Source organism: Protopterus annectens, chromosome 8.part0, assembly GCF_019279795.1.
Source record: "Protopterus annectens isolate FY-2018-M chromosome 8.part0, PAN1.0, whole genome shotgun sequence".
NCBI classification, from domain to species: Eukaryota; Metazoa; Chordata; order Ceratodontiformes; family Protopteridae; genus Protopterus; species Protopterus annectens.
In genome coordinates this window covers 1,042,681,793-1,042,698,993 of record NC_056741.1, presented here as the reverse complement: position 1 = coordinate 1,042,698,993, position 17,201 = coordinate 1,042,681,793, and positions in this window count along the sequence as shown.

The following is a 17,201-nucleotide window of genomic DNA, read 5'->3' as shown; positions in this document are numbered from 1 at the left end:
TTATTACTATTTTTGTGTTTTTCTACTGAAACTACATTCCATGCTACAATTAGAAGTTTCTGCAACTTTGGGATAATGGATAAAATAAATCACTTGATGCAATAAAAACATGTATATGGAATTTTATAACACAAATGAAACTTTAAAAAAATTGCATTTTGTACTGCATGCTGAGCTTCTGCAGATCACAGTCTCTAAACCTGAGTGGTCTGAAAAAAAAAAAAAAACAAAGAAACAAACATTGTCTTGACTGACCACGAGTGGAATTTGTAGCAAAAACAAATATTTACAATAACAACCCTTGCTGGCATGAAGGTCAGAGTTTAAAAATCTCATCTTCATGATCTTGCAAGTTCGTAGTCCTGGTGGTTCTGCTAAGTGGGATACGGCCTAGAAGTGAGCGTTGCTGTACTCGTGGGGAAGGCACTCGATCAGTATTACAAGACTTGTCCATATCTGAGCTGTGGCTTGAGGAAATGCTGTAGGAGTCATCTTGGCTATCCATAATCCTGCTGGCAAAATTAGATAAAAGTATTATACCGTATGAAAGGAACATAATTCAAAGACTTGGCACTACCCACATGAACCAAAATTACCTTCATATCAATTTCCCAAAAAACGTCAAAATTTCAGTCCAGGCTTCAAAGGTTCTGAGAACTCTATCAGTTAATCTTCATCCCTGTAGACATTGCTAACTTCTTTTGTGAATTTACAAAATTTTTCTTACTAAAGGTTATGAATATGAAGATCAACTCTATCTCGCACATTAAATTCTTCAACCTAGTTATTCAAAATATTACATTATTCACCTGTATTATGATGTTCACCTGAACATCATCCCCCTTGCCTCTCTCAACTTCTAAGACCCCATATCCTTTCAGAGTGCAGAGTAACTCAAATTCCTGATCTTTCTAACTCACCTCTATTTCAGTCTCCTCTCTCAGCCTCTCCTCGTTTCCTGAATCCTTTTTTTTTTTGATTAACAAGGTTAGGACTGCCTGCTGACTTCTTTATAACATAAATTATCTTAATCCATGATATGCATAATTTGTGTAAAATGTTACCACAGTTTACTTCATATGTTTCTCCACTGTACTAGGTTATTGTTAGTTGCTTTGTAGAACGTCTAAATATGCTGTCCTTTAATGTTTTGTTCACTTTATTGCTAACTTTTGTAATGGAGCTTTTCTCCTCGTGTCTGCTGAAAAAGGGCTTTCTGCCCAGTCAGACTAACCCAGTTAACAAATGTCAAATAAATAGAAATAAATTAATTTCCTTCATTGTAATTGTACTTCATGCTGTAGTCTATATTTTATTTCCAGCTTCTATGTGCCAGGATGTAAAGAATTAAAAAAAATTAGAACATACCACCTAAAGCTGTACTCTGCTACAGTGATAGACCACTGCTGACTTTAGTTTTGAAGCTGGAAAGAAAATGCCCAAGATCTTTCCAAGTCTGCCAGATACAATCCTATGTTAACTAAATTAGAGAATATACCACAATGAATGTGCAATCATGAGGAAGCCTAACAAATGGTTAAATAACTCATTATGGACAATGTCTTATCTACTACACCAGTGTGCTCTGGACATTCCTAGTAGTATAAGCAAATTTAGAAAAAGCAATTAATTCTGAAATTACTCAAAATTATCCCCAAGACAGCATCCACTATGAACCACAAATCCCAAGAATGTTAACATAACAACTGCAAAACTCTCTCCAAAAAGTGTCTGTTTAATTTCTATTGCTCAAGTAATGTGATTCACCAAGCCTGGCTACCTACCTTCTCAGGGGGAAATAAAGCATTCCTATGAACTCATTTATAGGTTCACAGGTAGGTTATAGGTTCACAGGTAGGTAACTAGGCTATCGGCCCTAGGGCCTATATAAGTCTAGCCATTAATATTCCCTTTCGCCACCCCAAAAATTATATATTGGTGATACTGTACCCAACAGCAAGAAATAAAACAGGACAAGCCATTTCTCAGTGAAGTGGTAATTTAGAGCTAAAAATCAAAGATTAGACTCCCTTCTCAAATTGTTGAATTTCTCTCATGAGGTTTAACATTTTTGGAATATACCCAGTAAAAATGTATAGTATACTTTTGATGACCAAAAACTAAAACAGTACCAATGGCACATGAATAAAATTCATGGCACATTTATAACAACTTAAAAACATTTAGCCTATCAATTTTCTAAACAAATGCTAACAAATAATGTGTGCTGGATATCTAGCAGTGGGCACATGCCACTATCTTGCAAAAAAGCTCCCAAATGAAGTAAGCTTTTGCAGAGGTCAGCAAGCTTTAACATGTTCTCAGTGTCAACTCTTCAAAAAAATCTGGGTAATCAACCTGTATGCATTGGTTGGTTTCTTTCTCCAAGGATAAGTCAGCCCAGTTAACCAACCTGCCATGCATTTTTGTTTTTTTTGAAAATTTTGAAACCTTTGATGTCAGACTTCTACACCATTACCTGGTAAAAAATATTTTCACTCTTACATAAGTAGGTCTGGGGGCTTACACAGCAAGAAACTGCTCAACTTTAATTTTTACAGGTAGTCATCCATAAGCAGTGGTATTCTTTAGGGGTCAGCATATTAGCCTAGTTTATGCAACATCATTTGCACATCAAACTGTAAACTAAGTACCTAACTAATTCTTCCAAAGCGTTCTACTTACACTATCATACAAATAAATTGCAACTAGTAGCACTTGTATTTTCTTTTATCCAAGGCCTAAGATCATCCTTGTGAATCCTGGCTGTACCACACTTGACTTCTATTTCTTATGTGCCCAACTAAAACGAAAGTAGGCAAAAAGTGCTAACAATCTGGGCAGAGATACGGACAGCACACAACTACAAATGCAATATATCCAATACAACTAAGTTGTAACAGTGTAGGTTGGGTACAGATCCCCCATACCATTTGGCACAGATTTATTCTATACCAATGTACAATTCTGCTATTTTCACTTAGGCTTACAATTATTCATGACTATCTGAAATAATTCAAAACGTACACACTGTGGAAAGTAGATGTATGAAGAGAGAAATGTTATTATGGGTAACTATGGTACTATACCTCTAAGAAGAGGCACATCTATAGTACACTGCTAGACCTGATGCCTCAGGCATCAATGGTGTTTGGTACAACTTTCCCAGGCTGACAGTTCTCCCCAGTCCATAGTTCATTGCTCCTTACTACTTCCTTCTCTGGTTCTGGACTAAGCAAAAGCTACAAACAAACAAAAGCCTCAGAGCAAAGATTAAAGGGACGCTTAATTAGTGAAAAGACCTCAGCTACCAGAACTAGCATTAAAATTAAGTACCCATAAATGATCTGACACCGAAAAAAATCAAAATGAAGTAAACTGACAAGACAAAGCTCTACCTTATCTAACAGACTGACAGGTATTGGAGGACCTTATCTAACAGAGTGAAAGGTATAGGAGGATCATAGTAACTATTTTCTGAGTACGGTGCCTCTCTCTGGCACCAAAGGGAAAACCTCTTCTATTTTACTAGATAAGATTTCCTTGCATTTAATTTCCTATCTTCCCTCATAATAGTAAGCTCATCCTTGGCAAATGTACCTAAAGCAGTTGTTGCTGTTGGTGTGTCTTTCGGCTTTTCCCGGTTAGGGGTCGCCACAGCGGAACTCCGGTCCGCTAATGATTGGCAGTCGATTTCCTTTTGCATCCCGGTGCAAAATTTTGTTAACCATTTTCTGGAGAAGCACAAAAAAAAGTCTATTCCTGGTACACACTGCTTCTACTCTCTACACTGCTCAATCAGGACATTTTCCAGGTAGCGAATGTAAAAAGCCCTGGTCATGCCCGACTCCTGGCTTACATATTAAGCTTTCAGACTCCTGTATTACATATCAAGCTTTCATGGCCAGTCCAGACAAGAAGTTACCAGCAATGTTCCTCGTGCATGTTGCTAAACTACATGACTGCATTTTGTAATGCATGCTGAGTTTCTGCAGATCACACACTCTAAACCTGAGGATTCTGAAAAAGACCAAAGAAAAACATTGTCTTGAATGATCACAAGTGGAATTTGTCTGCAAGTATAAACAGGGTCCTGGCTGCCAAATCTTTTTTACAGCTAAAGGTAAAATCATCACAGCTTTGCTGTGGATATACTTTCACTCAAAGTACAAGGTCTCTTGAATTCCTGGCTCACCTGACAAGGCCCAAAAATATGCTGGAGGAATCTGTAGCAAGTGACTGGGTGTCAGAGCCTGGCCTGAAAAAAAAAAATTTGAACGAGATTCAGTTTTTGTATCCAACATAAGAGCTCTTTCTTAATGCAGCTCTGAAAAAAAGATGGAGCACTGCAGGGATTGGGCTGTTCAGTGGGTAACACTGCAGTGTCTTCATTACAACTTTTGCCTAGCAGACCATCAGGACTAAGGACACCAGGTAACCCATAGTCCTGAGGTATTCACTGATCATAATCTGATTTAGTGTTGTATGGAACAGATGTATGTGGCCAGAAGGAACACATTCTCTCAGAGATGGAATGCCCTTCTCCTGGTGGTGTCTAGAAAAACTCCCACGAACTAGACCTGTTGGAATGGGATTAGCTGTGGTTTTGTCAAATTCAGAGTGTGTCTCATTCTTGAAGTAGGCCAGGGTGAACTGCATAGTCATCTGGGCCCTGAATGAGGCATGTAAATGCACTTGGTTTTTCAGTTTGCAATTACAGGAGCCAAGCACTCTGAAAACATGTTGGCTGCAGTAGACAAACCAAAGGGCAAGCAGATAAACCTGCAGTAGGCACACACTGCTTAAAATCTCAGAAATTGTGCGACCTGACTACCCACAAAGGCATGGAGAAAAACAGAGGCGCTAGGGTATGCATTTTGAATGTTGGTATGCAGAACTTTGATCAGCATTGATGAGTCTAAAATGGGTCTCCATGGAACACTTTTTCTTAGGCTCAGCAATAATCTTAGACAGAACTTTGTGCCTTCCTGTTGGTTTGATACTCTCTGTATGGTTGATGCTCTCTGTACGGTTCCTTCATGTTGGAGTTCTTATCAGGCCAGCATCACAAGATGCCTTTGTTCTCTGGGTACCCAAGTGAATGCCTGAGAACCTTTGTTACTATGAAGTCCAGTCTGTACCCATTTCATGACCCTTAGGACCTAGGCATCGTGTGATTTTTTATCACTCTTTCAGAAAAACTGCCAGATGAGTCCATACTTTTTTTTCAGGAGGGATCAGAATATGGGACAGGGGGTAGTGGGTGGGCCAGACATTTTCAGTTGAAGTCAGACATCATAGGTAGGGGGAATGGAAAAAAAGTCTGAGTCATCACTATGCCTTTGAAGTATCTTGCTCATGTAGTACTCAAAGGCATCCCTTTTTGGTAAGCTTGCAATATTTTCTTGAAATGGCTTTTTTCTCCCTCATCTGCTTCCTTTTATCCTGCTTCCAGGAAAAAGGTCAACTTGGAATTGGGTAATTCCTGCTATATGTAGTGGGGAAGGGTGGAATGAAACGGATGTCCCACTGACTACACAGTTTTCAACCTATCCTCTAGCTTTTTTATACATCTGTTCAGCTTGGGCTTCCCAACACCGGCGCCTTGTCTAATGGGGCATTGAGAAACTGAGTCTTCACATGCTGTGTCAAGAGGGCTGTATCATCAGCCAAGCATACTTAAACATAACCAACCCTGAAGCTACCACATTGCAAGATGCATCACAATGACATTTTATCTCTTCAACCTCTTCTCTAACTTAGCACAGAAAAGTCCCTTGAATATGAGCATATGAATCTGATAATGTACTGCCCTGAACGCCAAGGTGGCAGAAAAGTAAACCTTTGTTCTCAGCTGGTCAAGTAATCTGCTTTCCCTGGCAACAGCAACGAGATTTTTGACTTGGAATCCAAGAGGATCTTTTACTCTCTTTGGACATTAGACCTAGATGAGCAGCTTGGTTCTTGTAAGAACACTTCCAGGAATCCATAACCATACAGAAACTGTTAGGTTTCCTGGGAATAGGGATTGGAAATCTAGCTGCAAAATGAATACATCCTTCAAGGTTTCAATAACTGAAAGTACATCTAAAATTTTTCCTGGATGGAGGGAAGCAGAGATAAGACCTGCACAAGTCAGACTGAAGCAAAATGGTGGACAACTGAGGTTTGGACATCCTGGGCCTATTCTAAGAGTTTCTTGCTGCTTATTTACATATCAGTTATCATATCGTTTGTTTGTATGGCAATTTCACCTTGACGTAGGGAATCTAGGAATGCATGCATACTGAGAAGGACCATCTTTTTCTCTACGTGATATACAGCATCGTCTGAATGTGGCCAAATGAAATGAGCTGGAAGCATAACCTTTTCTCAAGAGATTTTAATTTTAGTTTTTGAATTGGCTGTAGAAAGCAGAGGAAAAAGGAAGGAGTCAGATGTGTCTACTGTGACAGAATGGCTAGAACACTGTAAATTACTCAAGTTAAATACTGAAGGATGTAGTTTTATACAGAATATTTGCCAGAAAAAATTATAAGGGCCATGGAGAAAGAAATAGAAAAGAGAGAGAGAGGACAAGAAATTCATGACTTTCTGATCAAAAAATATATTAAAGACAGGAAAAAAACAAAGAAGTTAGACCTCGTGACAAACTAAGTACTCTGAAATGCGAGATATAAGATGTTATACCTTATATGCACAAAAGGTTTGTCCTTCTCATGCTCAATTAAAGCCATTTTATTACAACCAGATAAAATGGAGGGTTTATTTAAAGCAAATTCTGGTCAGACAATATGATCAGAGACATGAAAACAGAGGAATATGATGAACATTTATAGGATTTAAAAACAACAATACTGGACAAGAATGACATATGGACAGAAAAAAAGTCATTTGAAATGAGTGTTAGAAAACAAAAAAAAAAAATAGAGGTAGCACAGTGGTGCAGCAAATAGTGTTGTCATCTCACAGCAAGAGGTTTCCCAGTTTGATACTTGGCTGGGGTGCCTTATGTGCAGAGTCTGCATGTCCTCCCTGTGTTTGTGTGGGCTTCCCCCCTGGTGCTCCAGTTTCCTCCCACATTCCAAAAATCATGCAGTAGAGGGACTGCACACACTAAATTGATTGTGTGTGTGTGTGTGTGTGTGTGTGTGTGTGTGTGTGTGTGTGTGTGTGGTGGAAGAACTACCGCAGCAGGGCTAGCCACCCAGAGGTGTAAACCTTGGCTATAGATGATTGTTACTGTTGAAGTCACACCCCAACCCCAAGTGCAAAAATGTGAAAAGGGGCAGTGGATGATGGATGAATACAAAACAAAATGCATTCCAAAAAGAAAGAGAAGGCATCTTTTGCCAAGGATGGTAAAAGAATGCAGTAATACAAGTTTTGTAAATGTAAGCAGACATTACATCAAAGAAGGTGAAGGAGAAATTATAGTTTGTAGATATTTTTTTTAAAACAAATTTTGAGGCACCACAGTTAAATACAATGGTAAAGGAAAGAAAGCAGTAGGGAAGAAAGTACAGCTGGAGATGGCACTTGCATGGAATACACAGTGCATGCTCGAGGAAGAGGGCACCGGACACAATTATCATTAATCATTAAAAGTGCAAGAGCTAAAGCTGGGGACTACAAAAGGCCATATCTGAAGCTTTTAACAGCAAATTACTGTATTCTTAAGGGGAGGAAAAAAGGAAAACTAAAAAAAAAAATATGCAAAGTTGGAGACTAGTCTCACTCCAATAATAATGATAGGTTATTGGCAAACATTATGCAATTAGCAAAAAAATCAATAAGGTCAAGGAAAAGGACAGGAAGGGCTTAACATCTGCAAAGATGTAGGAGTAAATGTTATTATCCATAGGACAGTGAGATTATTATTATTTACTATTTGGTAGCCAGATAGGTGGGCTACTCCGTACACCTATTTCAGCCATGAAAGTGCGGAATTACTCATGCATTTGTAGCAACAACAACAAATACTAACCCAACAGATAAGCTAATAGTTGTTGGACACAAATCCTTGGATGCATTCTGAGCAGATAGACAACTGCATTATTTCAGATATGTACAGTGTACACAGATAAAGTAAATACCAGATGTTTCTGCAAATGTAAACACTAGGCTACTAGGAACCTAGAGTTATAAATGCAACACTGACATTACCAAAACTTATAATACCCAGAAAGTATGGGAAAGTGTGCAACTGAAGCATGGTACAGACAGCAACTGTGATTAAAGTTCAAGGTTAAAGGGTATACTGGTTGTGAACATAGGTAAAGGCTGCCAGCCTAGCCAGATAGAATTTTATAGATAATTCTGTCATTTTTGTAAATATTAATGTAAGCTACAGGCTTGTTCTCTTAAATGTGAAGAGACTGCATTGGATATTGAACTGCAAAAATGTAACAGTGCCCTCTGCTGTAAGAAAGCTAAGTCAAGCATTTTATGACTGTCTTTGATGTCAAAATTCAGAGCCGATATTTCTAGAGGGAGCCATCCTACCTATTGTTTTAAGACCAGAGTTAATGGCTAGAATTTGCATGTATAAATGTCCTTTACTGTGCTGGGTTCTGACCAGGTGTAAAGAAAGTAAATGTAGTTTCTGTTAGCCTGGGAACACCAGAGAAGTGTGAAGAATGATGTCATGTGAAGCAGCTCTGTATTATCAATTTAAAGAGAGAATCAGTGAGCTCAGAGCATTTTGTCTTGAGAACATCCAAGATCACCAGCACTCCCTACTTCTATATGCAAGTTATTTAGAACTGTGTTTTCTCTTAGAAATAGCTAGGAATTAGGAAGATTAGACCAAGTGTTTTCCTGTGTTGATGTCAGAACTTTTCTACACTATTATTTTAAGAATTTCTCTGTGATCTCTGAACTCTTAACTTGACTAGCACTGTGTAGTAAGAAATATGGTCTTGTGTTACTTATTAAATATTTTTAAACCTTTCAACTGTGGCTGTTTTATGTAGAGTTAATTTAAGCTCTAGAGTACACTGCATGTATATATAGTGATACTGTACCAAGTCACTAACAAGCCTTGACTGTTCAGTCACACTTACCATTTGGATAATAATATTGCACAGTAATAATTAGACATCCTTCATAAAGGCCTTTGAGTAGCTGATGCATATTGGCTGGGAGGTGGCAGTGATTTCTACCGTATAGTCTGGGTAAAAGGGGCACAGCTGGAGAACCTGTGCCAGCCTTTGCCAGCCTTCCCCAGGAGTGTCTCTGTGGTCGTATAAATTCTTATCTCAAAGTGTGTGTGTGTGTGTGTGTGTGTGTGTGTGTGTGTGTGTGTGTGTGTGTGTGTGTGTGTGTGTCTCAGCTACCTGGGCAGGGACACGAAGCACTGGTTGAACAGAGAGTGTGCTGGAGTTTTTGGCTTGCCCACTAGGCTGAGATCTGGACCCTACAGCTGTGCCAGTGGGAGTCTTATTTGAGTTCCTGGAGAGAAAGAGAGAAACCAGCCCCAGACTGACTGCGATCTCTGTGTGCTCTTAAGGGAAAGTGTACTTTACTGTGTATTTATTATCCTTTCCCTACATGGACGCCCCTCACTGGTGTTAATGGTGAGGATTGAGGTTCCTTGATTGCTGGGCCAGGGCACAGGCGTCACATATTAATTGTTTGGCAGTGGTGAGATATCCACACCACATATTAATTAGTCGGCAAATACTAATTGACTTGTAGTGGTGTGGGTAGAGTGAATTCCTGTAGCTTGTGTACAGTGATCACTGAAGGTGTTTTGTACTCAGCCACGCAGTGCATACTCTGAGTTCAGATCACAATTGTTTTATTTCTTTTGTTAGCTTAGTCAGGGAGAGCAGAGAGCATGTCAGCAGAGTACAGAAAACTGACAAGGAGCCAGCTGGCTGAGAAGTACCAGGCTAGAGGACTGGTGCATGAAAACCTGACTAAGGCAGACATGATTGCAGCTTTGGTCAGCTGCATCAGAAAACAGCAACCAGGAGAACAATCAGACTGGCAGTGGAGATGTACCACCCTCAGAGAATGGACAGCTCAACCTTTCTGCAGAGGACTTAAAAATCCATCTGGAGATAAACAGACTTGAGTTGGAGGCCAGGCATTTGGAAATAGACGTAGCTGAGAGACAAGACGTCTGCAGGCTGAGGAGAATGAGAATCTGCTACGCCTGGAAGCTGAGGAAAAGGACAGGCAGAAACAGCATAAGAAGGAGATGCTGACTCTTCACCAGAGTCATGGAGGTAATGGGGAAGGGAGTAACTGGACCCCAGAAGCACAAAAGGTCAGTACATTTCTTCAGCAGTTTAAAGAGGGGGATAATTTTGACAGTTTCATTCATATGTCTGAGAGGGGATGTAAACAGTATGATGTTGACCAAAGGCTCTGGGTATGGTTCCTGATCCCCTTACTCCATGGTAAAGCTGTAACTGTAAATTCAAAAAAACAGAGCCAGCACAAAGTGCGGTATGACAATTTAATATGCCAAAAAATACAGCATCATGGATGAGGAAAGAGAGCCCCAACACCCAAACCAAACCGGTTTCAGCTCAATAGCCTTCTTCAGTGAAAAAGACAAACAGCATACAAATTAATGGGACAAAAAAATGCCCTTTATATACACATACACAGATTCAAGACAACCTCCTATTGGTTAATTAAAGATGCTCATTTAGACCAGGAGGGAAAAGCCCCCCCCCCCAGTTTGATAATCCATTTTCTTTCTTTAACATTTAAAATGGTATGTCAGCCAGATTTAACCCTACAATTCCCCAATATGCAATCAATTATGGTAAATCTAAATAAAAGTAGTATTATGTTTACAAGTATGTTTAAAAAGAGCATCGGACTGTCTTTTAATCTTTTATATCACTTATGTTCCCCAATTCTAAGTTTGAGAGGTCTCAAAGTTTGGCCCACATGAAACACGGAGCATGGACACGCGGCCAAATATATTACCCAACTCATACTGCAATTTGCCAAAAAAGTGATATTAAAGTCTGTGGATGTATTTTTGCTGGTAAATTCCTTAGTTTTCTTCACTCTTTAACAATGGGAACAATGTCCACAAGAAACACATCCCACCAATGTGTCCCCCGTGAGTGTCCGTTGGATGGGAGAAATACCCCTATGGCCAAACCTTTTGTAATGACTAAATAGAGAACCCAATGTATGGTCCCTGCGGAACGAAAAAGAAAATCCATCACCCAAGTATTCAGACAGTCTTTCCCCTGCCATTAGGATGTTCCAATGTCTTAATAGTGTGCATAAATGATTTGGTACTCCTGCCAAAAGTAGCAACAAATCTCAACCTAGACTGACTATCTGGTGATTGTACTTTGTATCCAAATAATTTGGCCATATCCTGTCTCGAAGTAAATTGGCAAGCCCTACTAATATCCCCTGGTTTGTAACCCCTACCCTGGAACCAATGGATCATGTCTTTTTTATATTGGTCATATGTCAAAGAGTTAGAGCAATTCCTTCTGACCCTTAAAAACTGAGATTTTGGGATGTTCCGGATGATATCTTGTGGATGAAAGCTGGTAGCATGCAAGAAGAGAATTATATTGGGGAAATTTCCTATACACCTTAGTATCCAAGGTATTATCAGAATATTTACTGACAAAAACATCCAAAAAGGTAATTTCAGTCATACTGAAAGTAACCTTAAATTCAATGACCCATTTATTCTCATCAAGATAATCTACAAACTATTGGAATCTTTGAATTTGCAAGAAAATATCATCAAACTTCCACACCAACCAACAATCATTGAGGTGTCGCCTCCAGATATCAATCTCATTGATATATAAATTGTGGCAAGCATCATAAATTAACTCCTCCTCCAGGTATGCCATGAACAGGTCAGTATATATGGGTGCAAAGGAGGCCCCCAAGGCGGTTTCTTGTACTTGCCAAAAGCATCGATCTTGAAAATAGAACACTTTTTTTGTTAAAACGTGTTCAGCCAGGCAAATAAGAAAGGTGTTAAAACCTGGTTCATACAATTCAGATTTATCCATCCAATGTTGTAATGCTAACAACCCTGCCCAATGTGGGATGTTGGTATATAAAGTGGTGACATCCAGGGTACATAAAAGCCAATCTTGTTCTAGCTGCATTTCTGAAATAATACCCAAAAATTGGGTAGTGTCCTGAATGCGAGCTCGTACATAAGTCAACAAGGGTTTCAAATATAGTGTCAGAAATTCGGAGAGGGGTTCAGTAAGGAAGCCCCTACCTGCCACTATAGGCCACCCCGGTGGATCTTTGAGATCCTTGTGGATCTTGGGTAAAAGATAGCGATATTGTTGTTTGGGGTCAGGTACCTTAAGATGGAAAATGTCTCTCGTAGTGATAATGCCTTCCTCCTGAGCTTCATCTGGAAAGGTATCGATTTCCATTTTGAACCTCCTAGTAGGATCCAATGGCATAGCCGTATAGTATCTACCATCCTGTTTCAATGTCTCCCCCCAATAAGAAACCCAGTCCTGTATCACAACCACTCCTCTGTTATCCGCAGGTAGAATCACAATATCCCTGTTATTCCTTAAACTATCTATACATTGTTCCTCAACCTTGGATAAATTGTTGGGAAAGTTCTTATATTCACGAAGATTAAAGATCTTTAAGAACGTTAGATTGAAAAATCAATACAATGGGTGACATGGGGGGCATAAAGGTAGATCCATGAAATTTAAAACCTCTCTGGGTATTAGTTTGAGCATTATCAAAATACAGCCTTAGATTTAATGAGCGACAAAAATCCATCACGTCCTGAGCCAAGGTATGTTCAGGAACAAAAAAAACAGGTACAAAGTTCAGGCCTTTGTTCAAGATCTTTATTTCAGCTTCACACAGGGTTACAGAAGAAATGTTATGCACACTAATACAAGTATCTACCTTTGCCTCATCAGTTTGAGGAGCCCCTCCAAACTGCTTATTGACCTTCTGTCTCCTCCACCCTCTCTTGATCCTGACCCTAAAGTGTGTTGCATATTACTTTGAGACCTCTCAAACTTAGAATTGGGGAACATGCGAGTGATATATAGAATAAAAGACAGTCCAATGGTCTTTTTAAACATACTTGCAAACATAATACTGCTTTATTTAGATTTACCATAATTGACTGCATATTGGAGAATTTTAAGGATAAATCTAGCTGGCATACCATTTTAAATGTTAAAGAAAGAAAATGGATTATTAAACTGGGGGTGGCTTTTTCCTCCTACTCTAACTGAGCATCTTTAATTAACCAGTAGGAGGTAGTCTTGAATCTGTGTATGTGAATATAAAGGGAATTTTTGTCCCATTACTTGTATGCCGTTTGTCTTTCACTGAAAAAGGCTACTGAGCCGAAACCGGTTTGGTTTGGGTGTTGGGGCACTTTTTCCCCTCACCCATGATACTGTATTTTTTAGCATATTAAACTGTCATACCACATTTTGTGCTTGCCCCGTTTTTTTTTAATTTGCCTTTGGACTTTAGAGCCTTTGCACTTGCTGTACGTGCAGGTCTGGACCGACTTTGGCTTTGCTTGGTTCTTGCTGTTGACATTCTGTGTGGTTATCATCTATCGCAGTGGATTTCGCTTTATCGTTCCCTATTGGATTTTGTTTTTGCTGACCGGATCTTACCTACATTCAGGTCCATTTTTCAATATTGGTCTTGTGGAGTATATACGGACTGCTGGCATCTATTTTGTCATTAATAGGATGGGGTAAACAGTCCTTTTAGGCCTAGCAACTGGACAGAGGGATTGCCCATCATAGTATGCACTGTCCATTTGGTTCAACTAACTTAACACTGTGGAAGATTTAGGTACCTTTGTCATCGTTTACATTTCCATGGTGATTGGACAGTGTGTAAATTTACTTGGGCCCAGGAACCGAATGGAGGAACAATTTGTTCATTGAGGTACTGTTTAGTGGGATTGTTTATTGTCCATTTCAACTTTTGTAGATGTTTGTGACCATCTTAAATCTTTTTTTGACTGGATTTACTCTGACCCAGCATTTTCCTGGACAATATTTCTGTTTTGCTTTATTGCATTCTACTTTGAATGGGCTTCAATCTCTTTTATGAGGTTTGTTTTACCAGGAACTTTTGAACTGGTGATTAACAAGGACTTTACAACAATTTGGTCATCATCCTGTTATTTCCAAATATTTATGTGGGGCTGGTTTGGATAATTTGATGGTTGGGGTTGATATGAATGTACGAAATTTCATTTTTGAATTGTTGGAAATAATTTATTAATCTTTATTATTGTAGTTTTCCTTAAGAGCATATGGGAATGACTATGGTTATTTGTTTATTGTACCGATATAATATCAAGGTTTTGCTATATTTTATGCTCTATATTTGGCGATTATATTTATATTTGCTTTTTCCAGGTCAGGCATCAATGTGTAGGCCTAGTATCACTACTTTATATTTGTTCTTATGAATCAGCTGGGGTTGTTGACTAATGTAGGACTTTATGCCCACTCTTTGACCCATCTTTATATGGGTTTGATCAGGGCCAGTCATCATCAAACCTTTTGGTAGGGGCCTCATTACGCTAATGCAGTTTTTTGATTTAGGTTGTATGGTTTTCTTAGCTATTATGTTTTCTGTTGCCAGCTTTATTACTGAACTGTAATGTCTTTTTATGATTATGTAGAAGGCCAACCTCACATATAGTTTCATCCATCATCCATAATGATTTTGGGCGGATAGCCAGGTCCTTATTATTTGGAAGGGAACTACCATTAGCATTTTTATATTTTCCAATTTACACCTCTTCCCCAGGTTCACTACATATTAATTTTTTATGAAAAATTCTTGATGTATGCTTTCACATGCATTAGTCAACTATTACTATTAACTTTATCAGGATCCTATTCATTGGGTCTATTAACATTTGGGACATAATTTTTTTATATTTTTTGGTCCTGTTGGTCTTTGAATTTAGTGATACGTAGCATTGTGTGTGGTTTCTATAACTGATGTACAGGACCGGAATGGTCATTCACAATGAAGGCTACTTATTGTATCACTTTATACACTAGTTTCAGGGGGTGAATACCCCATTAGGAGTAGGGATTATTGAATATTTAATTCCCTACTTGGTTTTTAGTATTGTTTTTGCCTATACATGTGTAATAGCTGATATATTAGTTTTAATACATTGATATGATTGTGGGCCTTATGGTTTGTGACAGAGTGACATTGGGTGGATATATACATTCTTTTGTGCCCTCTTTTGGAGGGTTAACTCATGGGTTTTTGGTCTTCTCTCCCATTATATATTGGTCTGGCGATCCTCCATCTTGATTTTTTTGGTTGACTGTTAATTGGTCAACATATACCTTTGATATGGATTTGGCTTCTTTATCAAATGTTTATCATCCGACAGACGATTTGGAGGTATTTGGGTTAGGACCTGTTAGTTTAACTAATAGGGATAACTTTATAGATAATGACCGAGCTAGCCAATGTAAGGTGGCCTTTAAACTAAGAATATGAAAAATTTAAGAACTAATGTCTGGCACTTGCAGCTTTTTAAAGCCTGTCAACATAAACAGATTACACCTAGGGGACTTAGAGTTAAGTTACAATCCTTGGTACATAGTGTTGACCAGTTACTTTCTGAACAGTGGACACAGGTACACCAGCAGGCATCCATGGGTTTTGTGGATGCCTTAGCCGCCTATTACAAACGTATGGTTCAACAAGACATTCAGGAAGTTGAAACTATGTCAGAACCTTAATGCTTTTGAGACTTTACCTTGCTATACATCCTGTCTGAACCAACTTAGTAGCTTGAAAAAGTCACTTAAGGAGAAAAAGATGAAGAAATTCAACAGAGGTTTAGGTGACTATGAGGAAGGCAAACCTTTTGAAATTTCCAAAAATGTCAAATTTATGTTCTCTGACAAGAAATCATTTGTTCCTAAATGGAAAAGACCCAAATCCATTCTGAAAAGAAATAGAGATCCCCCTAGTTTCACTTCAGGGGATGAATCATCATCCAATACGGAGGGTGATGATAACCACACAGTTGCAAAGTAATTTGCAACACCCTTTAAGGTCAGACTCAGGAGAGGGGGTAGGAAACACAAAGTCAATAAGCAATTTGGAGGGGCACCTCAAACTGATGACACAAAGGTAGATTATTTCATCTGTAACCCTGTCTGAAACTGAAATAAAGATCTTGAACAAAGGCCTGAACTTTGTACCGTTTTTTTTTTTTTTTTTGTTCCTGAACATACCTTGGCTCAAGACGTGATGAATTGTTGCCACTCATTAAATCTAAGGTTATATTTTGATAATGCTCCAACTAATACCCAGAGAGGTTTTAAATTTCGTGGATCTACCTTTATGCCTCCCATGTCACCCATTGTAACGATTTTTCAATCTAACGTTCTTAAAGATCTACACTTTAATCCTAGTGAGTTTTCCCAACAATTTATCCAAGGTTGAGGAACAATGTATAGATAGTTTAAGGAATAACAGGGTTACTGTGATTCTATCTGCGGATAACAGAGGAGCGGTTGTGATACAGGACTGGGTTTCTTATTGCGAGGAGGCATTGAAACAGTTAAGAGGATGGTAGATACTACATGGCTATGCCACTGGATCCCACTAGGAGGTTCAAAATGGAAATCGATACCTTTCTAGATGAAGCTCAGGAGGAAGGCATTATCACTAGGACAGACATTTTCCATCTTACGGTACCTGATCACAAACAACAATATCTCCATCTTTTACCCAAGATCCACAAGGATCCCAAAAATCCACCGGGGAGGCCTATAGTGGCAGGTAGGAGCTTCCTTACTGAACGGGGCATTGGTGGGATGTGTTCCTTGTGGACATTGTTCCCATTGTTACAGGGTGAACAAAACTAAGGAATTTACCAACAAAAATACATCCACAGTCTTTAATATCACTTTTTTTGGCAAATTGCAGTACAAGTTGGGTAATATATTTGACCATTTGCCCATGCTCTGTGTTTTACGTGTGCCAAACTTAGAGACTTCTCAAACTTAGAACTGGGGAACATGCGAGTGATAGAAAGAATAAAAGACAGTCCAATGCTCTTTTTAAACATACTTGTAAACATAATACTGCTTTATTTAGACTTACCATAACTGATTGCATATTGGGGAATTATAGGGATAAATCTGGCTGGCATACCATTTTAAATGTTAAAGAAAGAAAAT